At 46.9% G+C, this 21,105-nt stretch overlaps 1 protein-coding gene across 9 annotated transcripts in view; it reads left to right on the top strand.

Annotated features, from left to right (window-relative positions):
• The window catches only part of LOC144818585 (uncharacterized), a 285,727-nt gene that overhangs the window by 29,175 nt on the left and 235,447 nt on the right, over positions 1-21,105 (top strand). For 6 of the 9 annotated variants that reach the window (XM_078676129.1, XM_078676130.1, XM_078676132.1 and 3 more), the window contains exons 4-6: positions 7,491-7,609; positions 10,423-10,501; positions 18,950-19,213. The gene's annotated coding sequence lies outside the window, so the exon portion shown is untranslated. Of the gene's footprint in view, positions 1-7,469; positions 7,610-10,422; positions 10,502-18,797; positions 19,214-21,105 lie in introns of those variants that run through there. The other 3 variants (XM_078676125.1, XM_078676128.1, XM_078676126.1) reach the window with 3 other exon arrangements.

The raw sequence follows: 21,105 nt of genomic DNA, 5'->3' as shown, positions 1-21,105 counted from the left end.
GAGTTGCTGAAATGTCGAAATGCTTTTATGTGTCTTGTTTTATATTACTGTCTAATTTTGATTTTAAATTCTAACGTGGAGTTGTACATTGTGACGCAATTACTGTGATTTATTGTGTTTTTATTGATTGTTTCCATAAAAGAAATGTTTTAAATATGGCACTTTAGCACCTATATATTTTTCATGTACAAGGTTTTTTATTAAAATAGATTGTAAACGACTCAATTTGTTTGTGGAAATTGCTATATTTTTTAGAACACGGCCACTAGGCCAATGAGACTAGAGTTGTGTGTGGCCGAATTGGTATGAAAGCATAACGAGTGTTCCCCAGGGATTTCCCTTTGACCTAAGAACATATCGATCTCCAATGGCGTCATGCGGAGACATCCTTCGACGATACAATAAAGGTGACACCAGTCATGCTGCAGGCAAAGTGGTGGACGCAAAAGGCAAATGTGTCTCAAGGACTGACGTTTCTAGCAAGAGCAGCTCTGCTAGTGGTAACGACGGATGCGTCGTTAGAAGGATGGGGAGCTTTCCTTCAGGACCTTCAGGTCAGCGGCCGTTGGAAGGCAGAGGAGCAGCAATTACATATAAATCTGCTGGAACTCAGGGCGATCCGCTTGGCATTACTGGCTTTTCTGCCAAGGATAAAAGGTGCGCCGGTGTTGATAAGAACAGACAACACTACGGCAATGCATTATGTAAACAAGCAAGGGGGAACAAGATCTCTTTCCCTGTCTCAGGAAGCCCAGGAGATATGGGAATGGGCTATTCAGCAGGGAATATAATTGACAGCATAACACCTCCCGGGGGATCAAAACGTCAAAGCAGATACTCTGAGCAGGCTAAAATTGTCCTGCCACGAATGGGAGCTAGACCAGGAGATCCTGGACAGCGTCTTTCGGAGATGGGGAACACCGATGGTGGACCTCTTCGCAACAAAGGAAAACAGAAAATGCCAGTACTTCGCAAGCTGGCTTCCCCAGAGGGGATCTTGGGGGAATGTGTTTTCCATGGCATGGTCCGGCATCTTTGCCTACGGTTTTCCTCCAATTCCTCTTCTCCCCCGCATACTGGTGAAGATCAAGAAAGAGCCGTGCAGGCTGATCCTAGTAGCCCCGTGGTGGCCCAAACAACACTGGTTCACGGAACTGCTGCTACTGTCGGAGGACCGTCCAATTCGGTTGCGCTTGATTCCATCGCTTCTGACAATGTCCAAGGGGCAGGTGCGCCATCCGGACCCTTGCGATTAGCAGCCTTTCTCCTGAACACTGTGAGTTTAGCCATCTGAACATCTCACATGAATGTAGGGAGATCCTGTCCAAGGCCAGAGCGGAGAGTACCAACAAAACCTACAGAATGAAATGGAAGAGGTTTTGTCTGTGGTGTAAGAGGCATGATGTTCACCCTCTTACTGCTGCACCTCATCAAATTATACCTTACATTCTGCTGTTAGCAAAGTAAGGATTAGCACACGCCTCCATCAAGGTGCATTTGGCTGCGTTATCCCGCTACAGGAGATCATCGTCAGGCCCATCTTTATGTCCTCAAGGATTATCAAACAATTCATGAAAGGGATATTCAGAGTCTTTCCACCAGTAAAGCCTCCACCACCTTTATGGAATCTGAATATTGTACTCTCTCAATTGATGAAGCCACCATTTGAACCAATACACAGGGCAGACCTGAAGTTCTTGTACTGGAAAGTGGCTCTTCTCATTGCATTGACTTCAGCGAGAAGAGTAGGTGAACTACAAGCGCTCACGATTCAGGAGCCTTTCTTGCAATTTCAAGAGGATAAGATGATTCTCAGGACAAACCCGAAGTTCATTCCGAAGGTGCCAACTGATTTTCATTTGAACGAACCATTGGTGCTGAAGCGTTTCTTTACTCATCCATCAACAGCGGCAGAAAGAGTATTACACTCGCTGGACGTTCAGAGATGTTTGAAATTTTACTTGAAACTAAGGCGTTTCGCAAGTCTTCCCAGTTATTCGTCGCCTTCAGCGCACCCAGGAAAGGTTTCCCGCTGTCAAAGAGGGGAATTGCCAGATGGATTTCCAGTGCAATTGTCTACTGTCATCAAGCTGCTGGAAAGCCTTTGAATGCACGAGTCCGGGCCCATTCCACGAGGGCAGTGGCCACATCCACTGCATTGTTTGGAGGAGTGCCAATCCAGGATATCTGCAGAGCAGCAACCTGGGCATCTACGCACACCTTAACCAGGCACTACTGCTTGGAGGCAGCCGCAGAATCGGATGCGGCGGTGGGGGAGGCGGTACTGCGGAATATCATCCAGTAACGGTGAGCCTGTCTTGCATCCCTCCATCCGTAATTTCTTTTGTTTACAAAGTCACATTTTATATAAGTATGTATATATGTATATGAGATTATGCTTCATTTTCTAATGGTATTGCATGATTATGTAATGTATCAGGAAAATGTGCTTTGTTTTTTCACTGCTCGCTATTCTGATTCAGGCATGTGAATCTATGAAAGTTCCAATACTGGAGTAAGAAAACAAGTTACTTACCTGTAACTTTAGTTCTCCAGTATTGGAATCTTTCATAGATTCACATGCACCCACCCTCCTCCCCTTAGAGGCTCACCTCGGATTTAGCACAAGAAGTGTGTTATATGCACAAGTGCGCGAAAAATCTGAGGGGCAGAAGGTTATCTCAGGAGTGTTCTAGAGGGTGAGGAGCTCTGATTGGTTCAGGGAAAAGTTTGGGCCTTTTTTACATAACAAAGGCTATGGGTTGCAAAAGGGAAATGGACCTAGGCCTCTTTTCAGTTTGCTGTACTACTAAGCACTACTTTTTTATATACCGGAGACTCCCGTCTCGACGACGGGGAATGATTCAGGCATGTGAATCTATGAAAGATTCCAATACTGGAGAACTAAAGTTACAGGTAAGTAACTTGTTTTCTTACTGTGCCACAACATGCCTGTAATTTACTGTTAGGCGCTTTGATGCCTCATGGGTTCATGGCGTAACTGAGGCAGGGTGAGGTGATTATTTGTGATGGCTACTTTAAGGGGTAATACGTGATTGATGAATGGTGGGTATAGTCCGTACCACTGAAATCATCTGATTTTTCCACCGCGGTGTTTTCCATACAAATATTGCTAACAGTCCTCATCAATGTAGCATCTCCACCCGATTTAAGAGCCCTATTTAAGAGCCCGATTTAAGAGCCCTATTGAACACCCCATGTACCACATAATCTTTTCTGACCGATCTATCCACAAGAGCCACACCGCCCTCCACCTCAAAAACATGCAACTTTTGAGCAACTCCTTATCTCAACTAGACTTCAGGGCCGGATGCACTCTGGCATTTGTCCGACGGGCGGCTGGGGGGGGGGTGGGTTCAGTGGTGGGGACAGAGCTGTTTTCAGAACTGGTTGGCTGTCATGACCCAACCACGCCCCCATGCTCCATTTTAGTCTTGGGCCTCCTGCAGAGTAGGACTGGGTTGAACGTTTTTTGCTAGAGCTGCCTTTGTTATCCAGGTCCGGTTCTGCTAGACTTCACAAAACCAGATTCACCTCGCACCTACCCACCCCACTAATACTGTCATCAACAGAAGGCAGCAACCCCTAAAAATGGATTCCCACCAACTACCACAATTTATGAGAGGGGAGATTGAGATGACTATACTGATGCCCTCGGGAAAGGCGAAAGAGTAAACATTCCCATAAATTCTGCATGACGGACCAAAGGGCCAATCCGGGATCAGCCTGGGCTTCACAGTCTTGGACCGAACCACGTGCACCAAAGCCGAGGTAAAATCCTAGTTGCCCTTACTCTTCTTCCAAGGGCCCTCCTGTGCAGTGCAGCTGAGGATGAGAGAGCGGCCTTAACTTGCAAGAGCGTAGCCGTCTGGCATTTGCTCTGTCACAGTAGAGGACTAGTGACATCAGTCAGGCCCCTAAACTGCCAGATGCTTGACCAGGAAAGAAAGAGTAGTGTGGCTTAGCAGGCGTTAGTCTAGCTTTCTGTGCCAGAGATCTACAGCTCGACAGTAGGCGTGGCTCTGAATCCGTCTCTGAACCAATGGCCAGCAGTCAGTGAAGACCTTTGTGTTTCAGAGGGAGCAGCAGCAGAGTGACCTGAGAGTGGCTGGCCCTGCCAGCTCCACTGGCTTTCACTGAGGCCTGAGCGACTCAAGTAAGTGAAGCAGCAGCCTGTCTGGCAGGTGAAGAGGTAATGCATGCCTGGAAAGGTTGGTACCTGCCTGAGGTGCTCTTCAAGGTGGCGATGCCTGGCATAGGGGACTTGGGGGTTATCGCCAGCTTTGAAGTCTGAAGGAGAAGGCTGCCCTCATGTGGAGCTTGAAAGGTGTGATGACATTGCCCCATAATAACCTATGCCTCTCCAATGTAATTAGGAAACTCCTAAACGGCTGAATCTGTTTCTGATAGTCAGCTAGCAGATCTTAGTAGGTAATTTCAAAGAAGCTTAATGTGTACACATTCTAGCCCTGGATAATCCCTGACATATATTGGGCCCGATTCGGATGTCGTGCCGAAGGCCCTCCCAGATGCGTCCGGAGCTGGACAGTACAACTGACTCGTACTCCCTTCCCTCACTCCCTTCCTTTCCCTCACCCCTTCCCTCACTCCCCTTCCCTCTCTCCCCTTCCCTCTCTCCCCTTCCCTCTCTCCCCTTCCCTCACTCCTCTTCCCTCTCTCCCTCCCCTCTCTCCCTCCCTCCCCTCTCTCCCTCCCTCACTCCTCTTCCCTCACTCCCACACCCCCATTCCCTCACCCCCTTCCCTCACTCCCTCACCCCCTTCCCTCACTCCCTCACCCCCTTCCCTCACTCCCTCACCCCCCTTCCCTCACTCCCTCACCCCCTTCCCTCACTCCCTCACCCCCCTTCCTCACCCCCCTTCCTCACTCCCCTTCCTCACTCCCCTTCCCTCACTCCCCTTTCCTCACTCCCCTTCCTCACTCCCCTTCCTCACTCCCTCCCCTTCCCTCACTCCCTCCCCTTCCCTCACTGCCTTCCCTCACTCACTCCCTCACTCCTCTTCCCTCACTTCCTCCCTCCTCTTCCCTCCCTCTCTCCCTCTCTCCCTCACTCCCTTCCTTCACTCCCTTCCCTCACTCCCCTTCCCTCACTCCCCTTCCCTCACTCCACTCCCTCACCCCCTCCCTTACTCCCCTTCCCTCCCTCACTCCCCTTCCCTCCCTCACTCCCCTTCCCTCCCTCACTCCCCTTCCCTCCCTCACTCCCCTTCCCTCTCTCCCTCACTCCCTTCCCTCTCTCCCTCACTCCCTTCCCTCACTCCCTCACTCCCCCTCCCTCACTCACTCCCTTTCCTCACTCCCCTTTCCTCACTCCCATTTCCTCACTCCCCTTCCCTCACTCCCTCCCCTCTCTCCCTCCCTCACCTCCCGTCCCTCCCCTCCCGTCCCTCCCCTCCCGTCCCTCCCCTCCCGTCCCTCCCCTCCCTCCCTTCCCTCACTCCCTCACTGCGTCTCCCTCCCTCTGTCGCCCTCCTCCCTCTGTTGCCCTCCTCCCTCTGTCTGTCTCCCTTTCTCTGTCTCCATTTCTCTGTCTCCATTTCTCGGTCTCCCTTTCCCTCCCTCTCCCTCTGTCTCTGTCCCTCTACCGCCCTCTGTCACCCTCTGTCATTTCACCCTGCCTGTGTGTCACTGAGCTGAGACAGCTTCCCCAGCCAGCTTCCCCAGCACGCACAGACACACAGCCCCACCCGAGCCTTCACAGGTCTTTAAAAAGACCATTTGCATGTAAATGGAGCTTTGCTGTATTTCACCTCCTTTTAGCGCCCCTGCAGCTCCACTCTGGCCTCCTGGAATGAATCACCCGGCCCCACAGAGCAACAGAGTCTCTCAGAGTGTCTCTGGGCAGTGTTTGCAGACATTCTTGGATTTTTCTTTTTTTTAAACACGGGTACGATGTCTCATGGTCCGCGGGCCGCCACGGAAGGCTTGCCGGGCAGCTGCCGGCCCGCGGGCCGTACTATGAGTACCCTTGCTCTAGAGTGTGCTGCTTCATAGACCTGCCCGCAAGACTGGAAGTCAACTTCAGTATGGATTGTGGCGGACAGGCCTTCAAGGGTAACCCACACTTGCCACTGCTAGGGTCTACCTGCTGGTGCTAAGACACCAGGGCCTTGCGGGGCCTTCTAAGGTCTAGTATGGGATTGTGCTCCCTCAGGAGAGTGGTCTGGTAGACTGGTTATGAAGGCTTATCCCGGTTCCCTAGTTCCAAATTCAGCAGCTCTGGCCATATTGCCACACCCTCTTCCCCCACTGAACCCCATACTGCCCCACTAAGAAAGACTCACACTGCCTTTAACTTCTACCCAATTTGCCCCGGCTATAAACACCTGGATGTGGCTCAATTTAAATGACACACTAGACAAGAGGAATATGCTGCCTAAAAAAAAGTAACAACATTTTGGAAAAAGCAAACACTCATAGGGAATGCAAAATTTAGCAAACAATGTGAAATGTAAGCAGGAACAATATAGTTAGCTTAACGGTTTTACACTGCCTATTCAGAAATCGGTGAGTGATTTTGCCTGAAAAGTTAAGGAAATGACTACAGGGCCCTGAATGGACCCATTTCAATGTCCATTGCTTATATCCTTACAAACTGTAAGCAGTATGATAAAAAAGGCCACATCCCTGAACACAGGTCCGCAGTGCATATTTTGTTTTTCAATCCACACATTGCAGTACCTTCCAGGATTGGTGCACTAGTTCCAAGCCTGGGGAAAACAAAAGAGAAAACAAAAGTAGCGCTTCATTGGCCAACTGTGCTAAGTGGCGCTAATGTGTTTCGTGTGAATAAAGTCAATCAGGCCACTTTGCTACCACTCTGTCTTACTTTATTTTGTTATTTATTTTTCATATTTTTAACCTTTTTTCCCCGATGCTGCACTTTGGAATTAAAATGTCAGAAAAATACGACATTTCCAGCAAAAGTATATTTCTTTTTTGGATCCATTTCAAAGGGGAGAAAATAAACGAAAGGAGAGGAACGAGACGGAGAACCTCTTCTTGAAGTCACTGTTTTCAATAAGAGAGGAACTGCTAGACAGAAGGAGAGGGAAGCGTGGGGGGGCAGCTGAATCTGCATTTATTGAAAATACTTCCATTTTGAAATGATGATACTGTGAAACAACTATAACGAGTCTCTTTGAATGTACCTCAAAGGCAGCGAGCAGAGGTTCTGCTGCAGAGTTTACATTTATCTGTTTACCAAGGGTAAGGGCAAAAATCGAGAACCCAATAGGGACCAGTCTGGGCACTTGCTTTTTAGCACGACCCGGCCCACTTAAAGCCCTGACTCTACTGGGCATTGCAATGAGGAGGAGCTGTATAGGTTTGCTACAGATTTGAAGAAGGCACATAGTATGTCCACCTGATTTTTGTTAGAGCACAGACTTTGAGGGGGTGCATCGGGCTGAGGTCAATAATCAGTATTTTTCTTTGGTTTGCCTCAGACTACCCACTGCCCACACATCAGGACCATATGATTGTGACCGAATCATGGGAGACTCAGGCAAAGAAGATAACATGCAGTCCTTTCACACTGACAAGCAACAGCTGCTGGCCCTGAAAGGTGAGTGTTCTATTATGAGCATAGCTTTACTTATTTACTACAAAGCAGATGTCTCTGGCTTGGCTAGGCAAACTAATGTGTTCTATCTTGCCCGTTTTATACACGGAAGCCAGTTCAAGGCATACTCAAATTCTCACTTTCTGACAAATTGCAGCTCCTTTGAAAAAACGTTCCTGGTGTTGGAAAGTAGTGGATAATGTAATGAAATATATTTCAGTCCACAATGTTGACATAGTTGCGTACATGTACAACATATCCTGTCTACATGCTGTGTATGTGCATAACTTGTTTACACACGTGCATATCCTGATCATGCTGTTTGAACATAGCAGGTGACCACTGTTCTGTTTTTACTCTTTTGCCAGAGACACGCATTGGTCCCCACACTTAAGTCAACTTATCAAATGAATTCCCAGTTCTACATGATATGATTTCCACATGCTGTAACTCAGATTTTGTTTCGAAACCCTCTCAAGCAAAAAAGTTACTTATCTTTGGTAGTAGTCTTTCTGGTGCATACTCTATCTGCATAATCCTCGCCATAAGAATATCCCCACGCGTCCGATTATATCTGTAACTTTTTTATAGCTCTCTTTTGTTGAAAACTGAGCAGGCGTGATGTCACTGAAGCTTATTGCACCACCCAGTACATGAATATCATGTTTGGGTTTGTACTGTTTTGCATTTTTACTCTATTACTGTTTTGGTACTGCATAATAACTTTACATGTTGCCCTTAATAGAGCCTGTTTCTCTATGCCATGGTTAGCAGGTGGGTTGAGCTCCGGTTAATTTAGTGATCTTAAGGGTTCATGCCGACATGGTGCTCCTGAAATGGTATCCCTATGTACCAATCTGCTCCCAGATCGCCCTGTAACTCTGCCACTGCCCTGGATGTGGCCACCGTCATATCTGGGGCCCCCCACCATGGCAGGCTCCATAACCACCTGCAAACTGCGATTACCAGTCCTTCTAGCTGGACAAGTCCTATCAACCTCTGACATGTGTGTACCCCATCCCTATAGGGGGTACCATGTGGTGTTTGCACTAAAGAGGCAATGCCAAATTTACCAAGCAGGTCTTATTTAATTTGATTATAAATTAGAGTTGACCCAAGCCCTCCTGCTAGATGTGCTTGTGCATGGCTTATTTCCCTTACCGTAGAAAAGTTCGATGGCCGCCACTGAAGTTGGTAACTACTGTTCTCTGTTTTAACCACAGCTTTATTTAACCCTCCGTAGGAATGTTCGATGGCCTCCTGGGAAGTAGAGAACTATTGTTCTCTTCTTTAACCACAGTTACGGGGAATGTCCCTATGGTGCCCTCTGTGCCAATATAGCTCTTCTGGTTAGTGATTGCCAAGCTGTTCATTTACCCCGCACTGCCCAGTCCCTAATTTCAAGATTAGCTGGTAAGCATCGTGGAGTTCGCCTCTCAGGCCATCAGTATATTTGTTAACGAGTTATTGTTTAAGTCCAACACCTTACCCTTATCTCTACCCGCTGACCTCCACTTGTATGGGAGAACCCCACCAACAAGAATGATTACCCCCATATGGAATATAAAACTACTGCTCTCTTCGTAAACACAGTTCTGACTGATATGATGCATTGTGCACTGCTTGCAAATGTGTGCATTTACATTTGAGGTTAACTAAGCCCTTGTATACCCCCCTCCTTTGTTAGTCCCAAATTTGGGGGTTCAATCTGATAACCGTGTGCTGCACCAGCAAGTGAAATATGAACTTCCCTGGAGAGGGTAATTAGGTGTAAACAGAGTGGAGCCTTGTGACCAATTGCCCCCGAAACCCCCCCCCCCCCTCCTGCCTGAGCTAGCACCATAGGCATGGCCCTCTCCACGTAGAAATCATATCACATGTATCGAATTTAAGTTGTTACATGTCCTTTTGAGACAAAGGTAGATGTAACCAAGGGGGGGGTCCGAGGTCCCCGAAGGTTCTCCTAATATCCTGCTACATTTCCAGTTCTCATTACATGCAAAACCCATCAGTCTGACTGCGCTATTCAGCTGCTGTGTCGCCATGCTGGTGTCCCCACCATAATGTAGGTCGTCCATAGCCAGATTTTGCTAAAGGTATATCAGAGTACCGAAAAATATGCAACTGCTATTGCTTTTAGATTTGTCAGTACATGGAGTAAACATATGAGCACATTTACCTCCACCTTCTAAATATGAATGCAATATGTGTTCTGGTAATTGTCAGCATTTGTGCTTCAAACCATTATTTCTCCACCCTATAGGAATCACAGCACACTTTTTGGAATAACAAATTTAGCAACCCAGCAGGCTGAATGGTGGCTTTTTTTTTTGCTTAAGTGCAGGATCCCGTTACCCATACTCTCATGTTTACAGAGTGCACATCCTTTATAGAAATGGCCAAAAGGAAAACGTATTTAAAACCCAATCTATTTACAGGTGCCTGCCAGTGTACCCATTTGCCCATATATGGGCAAATGTAACGCCAATAGCATAGTGGATCCCGCCTCCCTACCATCGAATGCAATAACGGGGGGGGGGGGGCTGCACCCCCAGTATTCTGCTTCATTTCCTGTCCATATTGCATGTAAGCCCCTCACCGTCTAACTGCGATATTTAGATGCTGTGTCGCCATGCTAATGTCCCCACCCCATCGTAAGTCGTCCAATTCCAAATTTCTGCTAATGTATACAATGGAGCAGACAAGTGGGTGGGAACATGAGGAGAAAAATATGTAAAAATACCTGCAGTTTCTTGAATAATGGAAATGGCAAATGTTTTTTTAATACAATGTAGCCTTTATGTCCTCTAACCCAGTGTTTCCTGAACCTTTGGAACAGCAGCACAATTGTTAGATGACAAATTCCACAACCAGCCTAGCTGCAATGGCATTAAGGTGGGTCATTTTTTGCTTAACTGAAGCAACATGTAACATGCACTCGTTTACGGATTGCACATACTTTGGTGAACTGACCAGACATTTGCACAGTTTTAGTGATAAACAATTGCGAACAAATTAATGATGTCCAATCTGGTTTCAGTGAATGTTTGTCTATTGTGCATCTGCCAATGAGTACCGTGATTTTATTTTGGCTGTGCTAAAATTGTTGCCTGCGCCACACTTTAGGATTATAGAATTGTGCTAAATATCTTGTTTTCTTCACTGTTGGGTGAGCCCCGTACATTCACAGATATTTCTTTACATTCTCGTTCCTGACTGCAAAATGGAATGAGATTGCAAGCACCAGTCCCGGACAAATAAAATGTAGGATTGTCTGTCAGGGGCCATTGCTTTGTCTTCGCCCTCTGTGGTGGGATCTGAACTGCTATGACAAAGCGTCAATGAGGCCTCATCAATCATGTTTACTCGTTCATCTTGCGATACACATTTCTTGTTATAAATAATCTGTTCCCTATCCCTGGTACTTTGTAGTAATCAATGATGCAAACAACAGGGCCTTTACAAGGCTGGAAGCATAGTTGCTTAATCTAGGAATTGGACCTAGCTCAAAGGTTTATACACGGAATTAATTGCTCTCCACCAGAATCAAAGACCTGCCTGTTTTACTGGTTTGCCTCCTAGTACCCTTCTGATTGGTGATTCGAAACATTCTACTCAGCATAAACTGACAGTCTTGCGTTGCTATTGCCATCACCCTTCCTATGCCCTTTGTAATCACTCTACATCTTCCTGTTCAATTGTCATTTGGCAAGAGCCATGGGAACCCTTAAATGCCCAGCTCCTGGTGCATATAAACGAGTGGCCTTGAGAAATGCATGTCTGTATAATTCAATCTGTCCATTAATATGCTAAAGGGATTTTCCATGTGCAGTTGAATCCTGTGCTGTTCATCTGACTATATTCAAAGGCTGATTAACTGTTAACAATATGAGTGGTGCAGAGACATTGTGTCAGAATCTAACAGTTACAGTTTCATGCTCTGGTTCCGTCCCCATTTATGTGGATCATACTGAAACCCCTCTGTCTAATGTGTGTGACCTAGGTACGTAGTCCAGCTCAATTGATGCACTTGCATGTGACTCATGAATCTAGACAAACTAGCACCAACTGGACGTGCTACTGCTGGCCGAGTCTTGCTGCTAAGGGTGGAAGAAGCATATCTAAAGCATTGATGCTCCCATTGATATAAAGTGTGTGTTCCTGCCCTGCCAAACTGACCCCCCCCCAAGACCCTTATTTGTTGGTGCTTGTCTCCACTATTATACATGACAACACAACTTCTGATGGGATGGCCTTCAGTAATGGATATACCAATCAACGTAAGAGTGTCAACAAAACTAAAGTAAAAAGCAGAGATAAAAGACAAGAAAGGTTCAAGGTGTCATAAGTTTACTAGCACCAAAATAGATACCAAGTTAGTATGGAGGTGAAATACACGTGCTCAGTGTAAGCTAAAAGGACCCTCAGGCCCCAACTCAGAGTTGGTAGCCAGTTGTCTTCATTGGGTCCCAGGTAGTAGAAAAGAAATCAGAATTGGTGATTAGGGTGAATTAAAAAGAGTATGGACTACTCCTCCAACTGAAACAATTCTTTTTAATGAGAGGGTAGTTCTAACTCCGTTAAAACTAGTGAAACAAAGCGGACTGATAAGTGGTTGTGTTAATTTGAACCATAAAGTCCTAATAATAGAAAAAGAATGGTCAACATGTTTCTGCTAGCAAGCCAAAGATCAGCTTAGCATTCGTCAGGACCAAAAAAGAAATTCTCACTCCTTGGTAGGCACACGCTAAGGCGTCCGACCTTATGGGGTGGGAAAAGAAACTATTACAACCTTATCTGTAAAAGTTCATGTAGGGATTTCTTCCTGTGGCCTCTCCGCATTATGGGAGACCAGGAAATCTGAAATGTAGAAATCAAAACAAACATATGTAATTTATAATTATGGGTATTTAGACATTATATAATTGTAAACACTTCTAGACACGTGTATACATGCTGTATAACCTCACAATTTTATCTTCTGTAATTGCAAAACTGTCCATTAACAAATAGATGAATGCTATAGACTGTAGCAATATTCATGGCATAATATTCCAGCCCCACTCATAGTCTGCCTTAAACTGGTGTGTAAAAATATTCTGTACACGTTGTTTGGCAGCCAAATACATCCTAGTATAGAAAGTGCTCGTTAGGAATTACTAGCAGTTAAAAACACCTTTAGAAAAAACGGAAGAATCAAAAGGTCCGATCGCACTCAGAGAAAAAAGCACTCACAGTTAATTAATGGTGAGAGCGCCCCATGGGCTTGCGGCAGGGGGATTTCTTCACGCCCAGGCAATCTAAATGTAAACACAAGGGAAACGGTGATTTTATTCCTATGCACGGCTCGGGGTGTTTATTACAGCAATTATTAAATTATTTCCAGGCAAAAGGCCCCATCGGCCCACGGACAACCTACTTGTATCTGGGCGACTGCCCGCCGTCAAACCTACGGTGTTCATATCCGCAGCCCGGAACTACAAGCGGGCCGCAGCGGACGTGGTTAATAAGTTAGAAACGTAATCAACGTGGCTTGCGGTCACGTGACTGACGTCATCACTTAGGAATCTTAAAGGGGCCTCTCTATTTACTTGCCTATACGTCAATGTTACAAGTACATAAACATCAGTTTCGAGGCTAGAATGATATATACGGGTTGTAACCCCGAGAAACGGCTGAACAACCATAGCAGGATGATGTTTTATTTATCAACCGAACCCACTTTGGAATCATGTTCTAAACAGATATATATATAATAAAATAATGTCGCCAAAGATATTTAAGCTACACAAGTCATAAAACACAGTAGCAACAAAGCATATAACCAGCCTTATTATTCTCTTTTAGAACAACTCAGTAAATCAAGGCTATGTGGTAACTGCAATTAGGGGCAGAAGGATGGATTAGCGCCATCTAAGACTTCTTATTCTGCTAAATGGAAGAGGTTTGTGGGCTAGGGAGGACAGCAAGGGGAACACTAGATCATCTCCGCATAACTGACCCCCAAGGTATGTCATCGTTAAGGCCATGTGTGTGTGTCAAAAGGCGATATATCCACCTTTGTTCCTTCTCAAACAGGCTGCCTTCATTGGTAGGATTCAGTTGTTCTTTTACCACCCATCTAAGATCATTGGGACAGTGGCCACGTTCTAGGAAGTGGGTGGTTAATTTAGTGGTGCTTCTACCACACCTCACATTACTGCGGTGTTCCCCAATGCGCATTTTGATCTTCCTGGTGGTCATACCCACGTGTCTGAGACCGCAGGGACAAGTAATCAAGTAGATGACATTACTTGAATTACAATTAGTGTGACCTCTAAGATGCCATTCTTTTCCCTCTTCTAAGTTTAAAACTTTGGTTGTTGTCGTGAGGTGGCAAACGCTGCACCCCCCACATGGGAAATGGCCTGTTACAGGTGGTAGGCCCCATACATTCAATACAGTCTGTTCGTGTGTTGTCTGATCAATTCTGGGGCGAGTATGTACGAGAGAGTCACGCAAACTTCTTTCTCGTTTATAAGAAAATAGCGGTTTTTGCCATTTTCGACCATTGCTTGTTAGAATGTGCCAATGCTTCCCAATGCAGCGACTCACAGCATTAGAAATATTGCTGTAAGTGGTTACACAGGTGAGTGGGATTTCAGTTTCAGTCTCTTTGTTATGATCTTCCAATAGAGCCTCCCTGTTGTTGTTTCTCGCTCTCTTTTGACTTTTTTGCAATATTTTCTTTGGGTAGCCTCTCTGTAATAGCTTAGTGGTTAGGTCTTCTGCTTGGGTATTGAAGTCACTGACACTACTACAATTTCTACGAACTCGTAGATATTGGCCGAAGGGTAAATTTTCCCGTAACGGGCGCGGATGGAAACTGGAGAAGTGTAGAAGGTTATTTTTACTGGTAGGTTTGTAGTAAGTTTTACTCGTTAGATGGTCACCTTCCCTAGTTAAAGTGACATCCAGGAAGACAATGGAATTGGGGTCATATTGATGAGTGAATCTGAGGTGAGGATCGCAGGTGTTCACCCAATCAAAAAAGGCTAGAAGGCTATCCTCAGATCCTTTCCAAATTAAAAGCACATCATCAATGTACCTCTGCCACAGGATAACATTGAGAGCATAAGGATTGGTAGTGGTCAGGATATGCGTCTTCTCAAAGTTGTAAACATACAACCCTGCAATACTTGGGGCAAAAGTACTGCCCATCGAAGTACCAGTCTTCTGCAGATAGATGGTATCTTGATATTGGAAAAAATTGCGTTTAAGAGCTAAAGTAGCGCAATCAATGACAAAAGTCTTGGAGGTGGTATATGTCCAAGTGGTCTGCTCGAGGACATCGGCCAGGACCTTCAAGGTAGCATCCTGCGGGATGCAGGTGTATAAACTTTCAATGTCTAGGGAGACCAAGTAGCATGGCTCCTCTGGTAGCTGGACATTGAGTAACATTGAAAGAAGGCTTTTGGTATCCTTGATATAGGTACTGGTGGATTGTACCAAAGGCTTGAAAAAGAAATCGCTATATTTAGAGAGTGGCTCCAGCTGGGAACCGATCCCCGACACTTCAGTAATGGATGCCTATATACCCTGCTTAACTAAATTGTGTGATCCTAGGCAATTGTCTGAATTTTTACTTGTACATTCGTTTGACGTAAGGGTACCTTGAAATACATGTGGTCAAGATATCCACTGTATAAAACTTTCTCTTGTGTTTGGATTATTCACCTATAATGATGTTCATGTATCATAACTGCCCAGAGGGTTCCTGCTTGATGCCCTCTGAGAGAGGCCAGTAATGCCCTACCAGGAGTACTTCTGTAATTGTGGTGGGCAAGGGCTAAGCTCTGTTGCTGCTATTAAAACCCCAGTTTTCAATTACAACAAACATGTTTTGAAGACTTCTATGTGTACCCTCATGCTCTTGCGTCTATATCACTTTGTTATGCAGATGATGATGTTTTTCCACGCTCTCACTTGTGAAAAGTGCATCCTGACACTGGAGTTCCAAGCACTGTAGCTTATGTGACTTTTTTACCAGCGCAACCCTCCAGCCACCTCTCGCTTGGTATACACTCTAAACAAAACTGGAAATGTGCGATCCATTCCACACTGGGGCATATACCTACACCCAGCTGCGACTGCTGAGAACAAAGGCTCCTTACCAGCAAGAGACCAAGTGATGTGCCCAGGATCCGGCATCGAGGCTGATCCATTTCACACTGGGGCATATACCTACACCCAGCTGCGACTGCTGAGAACAAAGGCTCCTTACCAGCAAGAGACCAAGTGATGTGCCCAGGATCCGCCATCGAGGCTGAACCTAAAACCCAAGTGGGTCCAGTGCACAGACAGGGCTGCGAGCCACCCTCCACGTTCTGAACTGTTCCCATGCTGCCAAGACCACTTACCAGTCTATCATCTATCACACCGCCAGACTGTAGGCCGCACCCACCGTGAGCCAAAGATATGAGCCTTGGTCAGTGGCATCCATCAAACCCGGGGCAGGACCAATAGGCCCAAATGGACTCTTAGGCCCGGTCGGGAGCGCCGCTCCGTACGCCTACCTCCTGGCCATGAATGCTGTTCAGAGTGCGGTGGCTTTCTACCCAGGTCCGAGCACTCTTTGGAACCTTCGAGGGGTGGGGGAGGGGCGTGTCCATGACCGCGCACCGGCCAAAACAAAGGGACGCACCCAGATTCGGAACCTTGCAAACACTTGTCCCTTCTCCCCCACGAGACGGTGCCCTGTTTTAAGCTATTCTAAGCATTTACTTACACATCAGCTAGTAGTCTGATGAAATCGCAAATTTTGCCACACAGTGTACAGTTTACAACTAAAACTACCCAGTAGGGGTAGGCCTACCATCACGGCACAACCCAGTTAGTCGAGTCTCCCCACAACACGGTACAGCTCGCCCGGCCCGCTAAGGGCCCGTCTCACCTTGACAAACCCAACAGAGCAGCAACAACAGACAAAACTGCTGCCTGTCCAGCCGTTGAACCACGTACACGGATGCCTTCCAGGTCATCACCGAATTTGGGATATACTGATCACGTGGTACAACCGCCAAGCTATTTCTGGACGTAGTACCGAAATTATTTAGTTTAGATTAAGGGCCTGAGACATACATTATCACAGTAAAACAGGCCTCAAACAAATGCCCTTGTATTCTTCCGTCAAGCACAAGCTCCTGCCACGACGAACCACCAGCCCAACACAAGACATGACCCCTGCCGACATAAAAATCTCGCCCACAGGAGCATTCACTACGCTCCTGGGCAATGGACAGGTGGCTTAATTACTTTATGTATAATTGCTCCATTGTGAATATTGTGTTTACCATCGCTCAACATAATTTATTATCCCATTCATGATGGTGAACGGGATAACAACATGGTAGCCTCACACATGCGACACCTTGATGCCACACCCATGTTCATTACCATATTGTGCTCTATGCAGTCCCCTTAGGCCTACTGGAACAAACGAGGCCCACCTTTAGACCCAAACTGATTCAGATGCGGCTATTCTGCAGTCAGCCTGGACGGTGGTGTTCACCCAGCTGCAACATCTCGCACACTGCTGACGCTGGAGAACATAAGTGAATGGCATGAGCCTCAATCGAGTACCGGAGCCCAACGAGATGACAACATCCATGCAATGCAAGGAATTGCTCTGGTCATTGGAATTTACCAGTGACAGCCTCATGTTCTTACCGGGCGAAAGACACACATGCAACCCGCCTGCAGCGTGACTTCAGACAAATTGTACGCCAAGGGATCCGTTTTTCATTCATACCTCACACACTGTTGTTACGATGCGATACCAATACATTTTGGGGGATTTATAATGCTGTGTGACAAGACTTATCTCTTCCAGTCTGCCTTCATTACCCAAAGCAGATAGACAAGGCCATGAAATGGACTGACTCAGAGGCTGCCTCAGACACCACCTGCCCTGTGGCCTGATGGCCCCCGGCCTACACAAAAACACAATTCAGGCACAGGGTTTTTAAACCAGACCACAAAGCACCAATAACCGTCCGCCTATGCGCATTATCCAAGCTGATCTGCAAGCCCATTTCCTAACCAAATCAGAGGACGGGCGGACAGCAATGCCATAGGTCATCCTCAATGTTGCTCGCGCTGTGCCACACAAACCTTGAGCGTACCTCCTGGAGGGACTTGAACTGCAGCAGCCCCGCTGCACCACAGAATACGCATCTCCGCTTAGTGGCCCGCTGAATCATCCGCACTGCAAAAGGGGGCATAGCCAGGGCGGGCACCAGCGCACCATCCTGTCTACCAGTCAAGAGGGACCACAATTCCTGCCCATGATCACAGACGCCGCGACCATACACCGGCTCAGCTCTCAAGTTGGTAAAGCAGGCTTCATTTTGATAGGGGGCTAAGAGACACCGCCACGCTCCTCAATTGTTCCCTCTCACTCCCAAAACTGCACTATTGCCCCACATGACCGCAAGTAGGCCGGAGACCCAACCCTAAAGGAGGAGGTACCTCCTATCAAAACCTTACTTGAGGAAGTCTCTCTTGCTGAAATTCAGATTGGGTATTGGCTTTCAGCAGTGCTAGTTGAGGATACGGGTGGAGCCAGTAGAGTAAGTGGGTGGAGCCAGTAGAGGAAGTGGGTGGAGCCAGGAGTAATGGGTGTGGCCTTACCCCAAAAAATGTGAGCACCTGGATTTAATATTAGGCATGGGCAGTGGCTGCCTTACAGCCTCTTAGAAAACACAGCTGGTGTGATTAACACTGCAATGTACAGACACTGCTTGACATGACCTAGGGTTTTAGGAATTAATCTTCATTTCCATTCTGGAGACAGGCCTGTATAATTATCTACTGCCCTTGATGACCCTGCTAGGCCATTTGCGTTGGCGCTACGGTGAGTAATTTCAGTTTCTTTCATACTGCTACTGTTGTTGCTGAATTTTGCACCCAGCCTGCATTTTGGTGGGATCCCATATGTGCTGCAGTAATCTGCCCACTGTCATCTCAGTACTTGGAGCCATGGAGGCCCAAGCCAGCTACTGTTTCTAACTGGAAACTTGATATGCAGGTCTGTATACTTTTCATTTTAGGGATCAGATGTTTTGGTCATGACTTGTATGCTTTTCAGCATGCATGAAAATGTACTTACACTCACTGCTTATCCCTGTCCTCTGCCTTCTCCTCACCTACATCTCATGCTTCTCTCTTCTGTCTTCCTTTTTCCATTACAGTATGCTTCTTTTTACTCCCTTCTAGCCTCTTAAATGCACCCTTCTTCCTTACCCACTCCACTTCCCATTGCATGTATTATATTGTTCTCTCTTTCCTTTCCCTTCTATGCAGTCTGCACTTCATCTGCTTCCAGAACTGGTTGGCTGTCATGACCCAACAACGCCCCCCATGCTTCATTTTACTCGTGGCCTCCTGCAGAGTAGGACTGGGTTGAAGGCTTTTGCATGAGCTGCCTTTTGGCATCCAGTTCCGGTCCTGCTTAACTTCACAAAACCAGACTCGCCTCGCACCTACCCTCCCCTCCAATACTGTCATCAGGGAAGGCAAACAAGTAAACTTTCCCCTCAAGTCTGCCAACATGCACCAAAAGCCGAGGTAAGATCGTAGTTGCCCTTACTCAGGGCTTTAAGTCAGATAAATAAACTGGGGGGTTGGGGGAAGGGAGGGGGCTCTCATAAGGAACTTGGCTGATGTAATGAAGGGCATTGTTTAACCCCTTGGCCGCGGCAGTAATTCCGCCGCGGCGCTAGAGGGCAGGGGGCCCGCGCGGCGCCGCCATGCTCGTGACGGAACCATTCCTTCACGAGCCACGGTGGCGCTGTGCTTGTGACGGAATGGTTCCGTCACGGCCCCGCCAGGTCAATAAAACACTCCGCGAAGGTGCGAAATCAGCGCCGCACAGGCGCGCCCGCCTGGCCGTGACGGAACCATTCCCACACCAGCACAGCCCCACCGTGGCTCGTGACGGAATGATTCCGTCACGAGCACGCAAGGGGTTTAAATACTTAAGCTAAAAACCTGTACTTAGTATAGTGTGCTGCCCCGAATGGTATTTTGCTGCTTCTGTCCATTCGTCCAGCTATATAACACAAAAAGTAACATTACACCTACAAGAAGACTGGACTTTTGGCTTTGTCAATGGTCGTAAATTGCATAAGATAAATCAGCAACATCTATGACTTCGCTGTATATCATTTTGAAATTGTTTCAGGTTCTGTGCGAGAGGTTGAGGTGTAAGGCGAGAGCTGACGGCTTTCAAGCTGAGAAGGCAGGTTCGAGGCTCACCTTGGCTCAAAATCCTGTGATTCAAAACATCGATATGGCCATCTATGGTGGAGATCCTGTAAAGCGCTACAAGTTTGCGCTGTGTAAAACTTAAAAAGGAGTTTCTTTCAGATTACATCAAAAGCAGTGACGGTTGCAAGGTTATTATTTTTTTTTTTACCCTGAGGGTAATAATGGAGAGCCTGATATGGACACCTGCTTTTAAGAATTGCTGGTGCTATGCACCGGCCAGACCTGGCCCACTTAAAGGCCTGCCCTTACTCTCCTTCCTAGGCCCCTCCTGTGTAGTGCAGCCAAGGATGAGAGAGCGGCCTTAACTTGCAAGAGCGTAGCCGTCTGGCATTTGCTCTGTCACAGTAGAGGACTAGTGACATCAGTCAGGCCCCTAAGCTGCCAGATGCTTGACCAGTGAAGAAAGAGTAGTGTGGCTTAGCAGGGGTTAGTCAAGCTTTCTGTGCCAGAGGAGGGTCCGGCAAAGATCTACAACTCGTCAGTGGGCGTGGCTCTGAATCCGGCTCTGATCTTGTGGTGAGCAGCCAGTGAAGCCCTTTGTGTTGCTGAGGGAGCAGCGACAGAGTGACTTGAGGGTGGCGGGCCTGCCAGCTCCCCTGGCTTTCACTGAGGCTGAGCGCCTTAAGTAAGTGAAGCAGCAGCCTGTCTGGGCGGTGAAGAGGTGCTGCATGCCTAGAAAGGGTGGAAACTGGGGTGGTACCTGCCTGAGGTGTTCATCAAGGGTGTGATGCCTGACATGGGGGATTTGGGGGTTATCGCCTGCATTTAAGTCTGAGGAAGAAGGCTCCCTGCATGTGGAGCTTGGAAGGGATGATGGCATTGCCCCTCGATAACTTATGCCTCTCCGGTGTAACTAGGGAATTTCTAAGAGGCTGAATCTGTTTCTGAGAGTCAGCAGATCTTAGTAGTTTATTTCAAAGAAGCTTAATGTGGAAACATTCTAGCCCTCGATAATCCCTGAAATATATTATTGTGTTGTAACTATTTCAAACCCCCCAGTCTTTTTCTTCTGTAACTACTCCTGCAAAACAAGTCACAATGATTCTGCATAACTCCCTAACAGTCTTACTTACTCCAGTATTGGAACTTTCATAGATTCACATGCCTGAATCATTCCCCGTCGTCGAGACGGGAGTCTCCGGTATATAAAAAAGTAGTGCTTAGTAGTATAGCAAACTGAAAAGAGGCCT

Source organism: Lissotriton helveticus, chromosome 2_1 (genome assembly GCF_964261635.1).
Source record: "Lissotriton helveticus chromosome 2_1, aLisHel1.1, whole genome shotgun sequence".
In the NCBI taxonomy this organism is placed as follows: Eukaryota; Metazoa; Chordata; class Amphibia; order Caudata; family Salamandridae; genus Lissotriton; species Lissotriton helveticus.
Note: the sequence above shows the minus strand (reverse complement) of the source record. Positions and strands in the feature narration are given on the sequence as shown.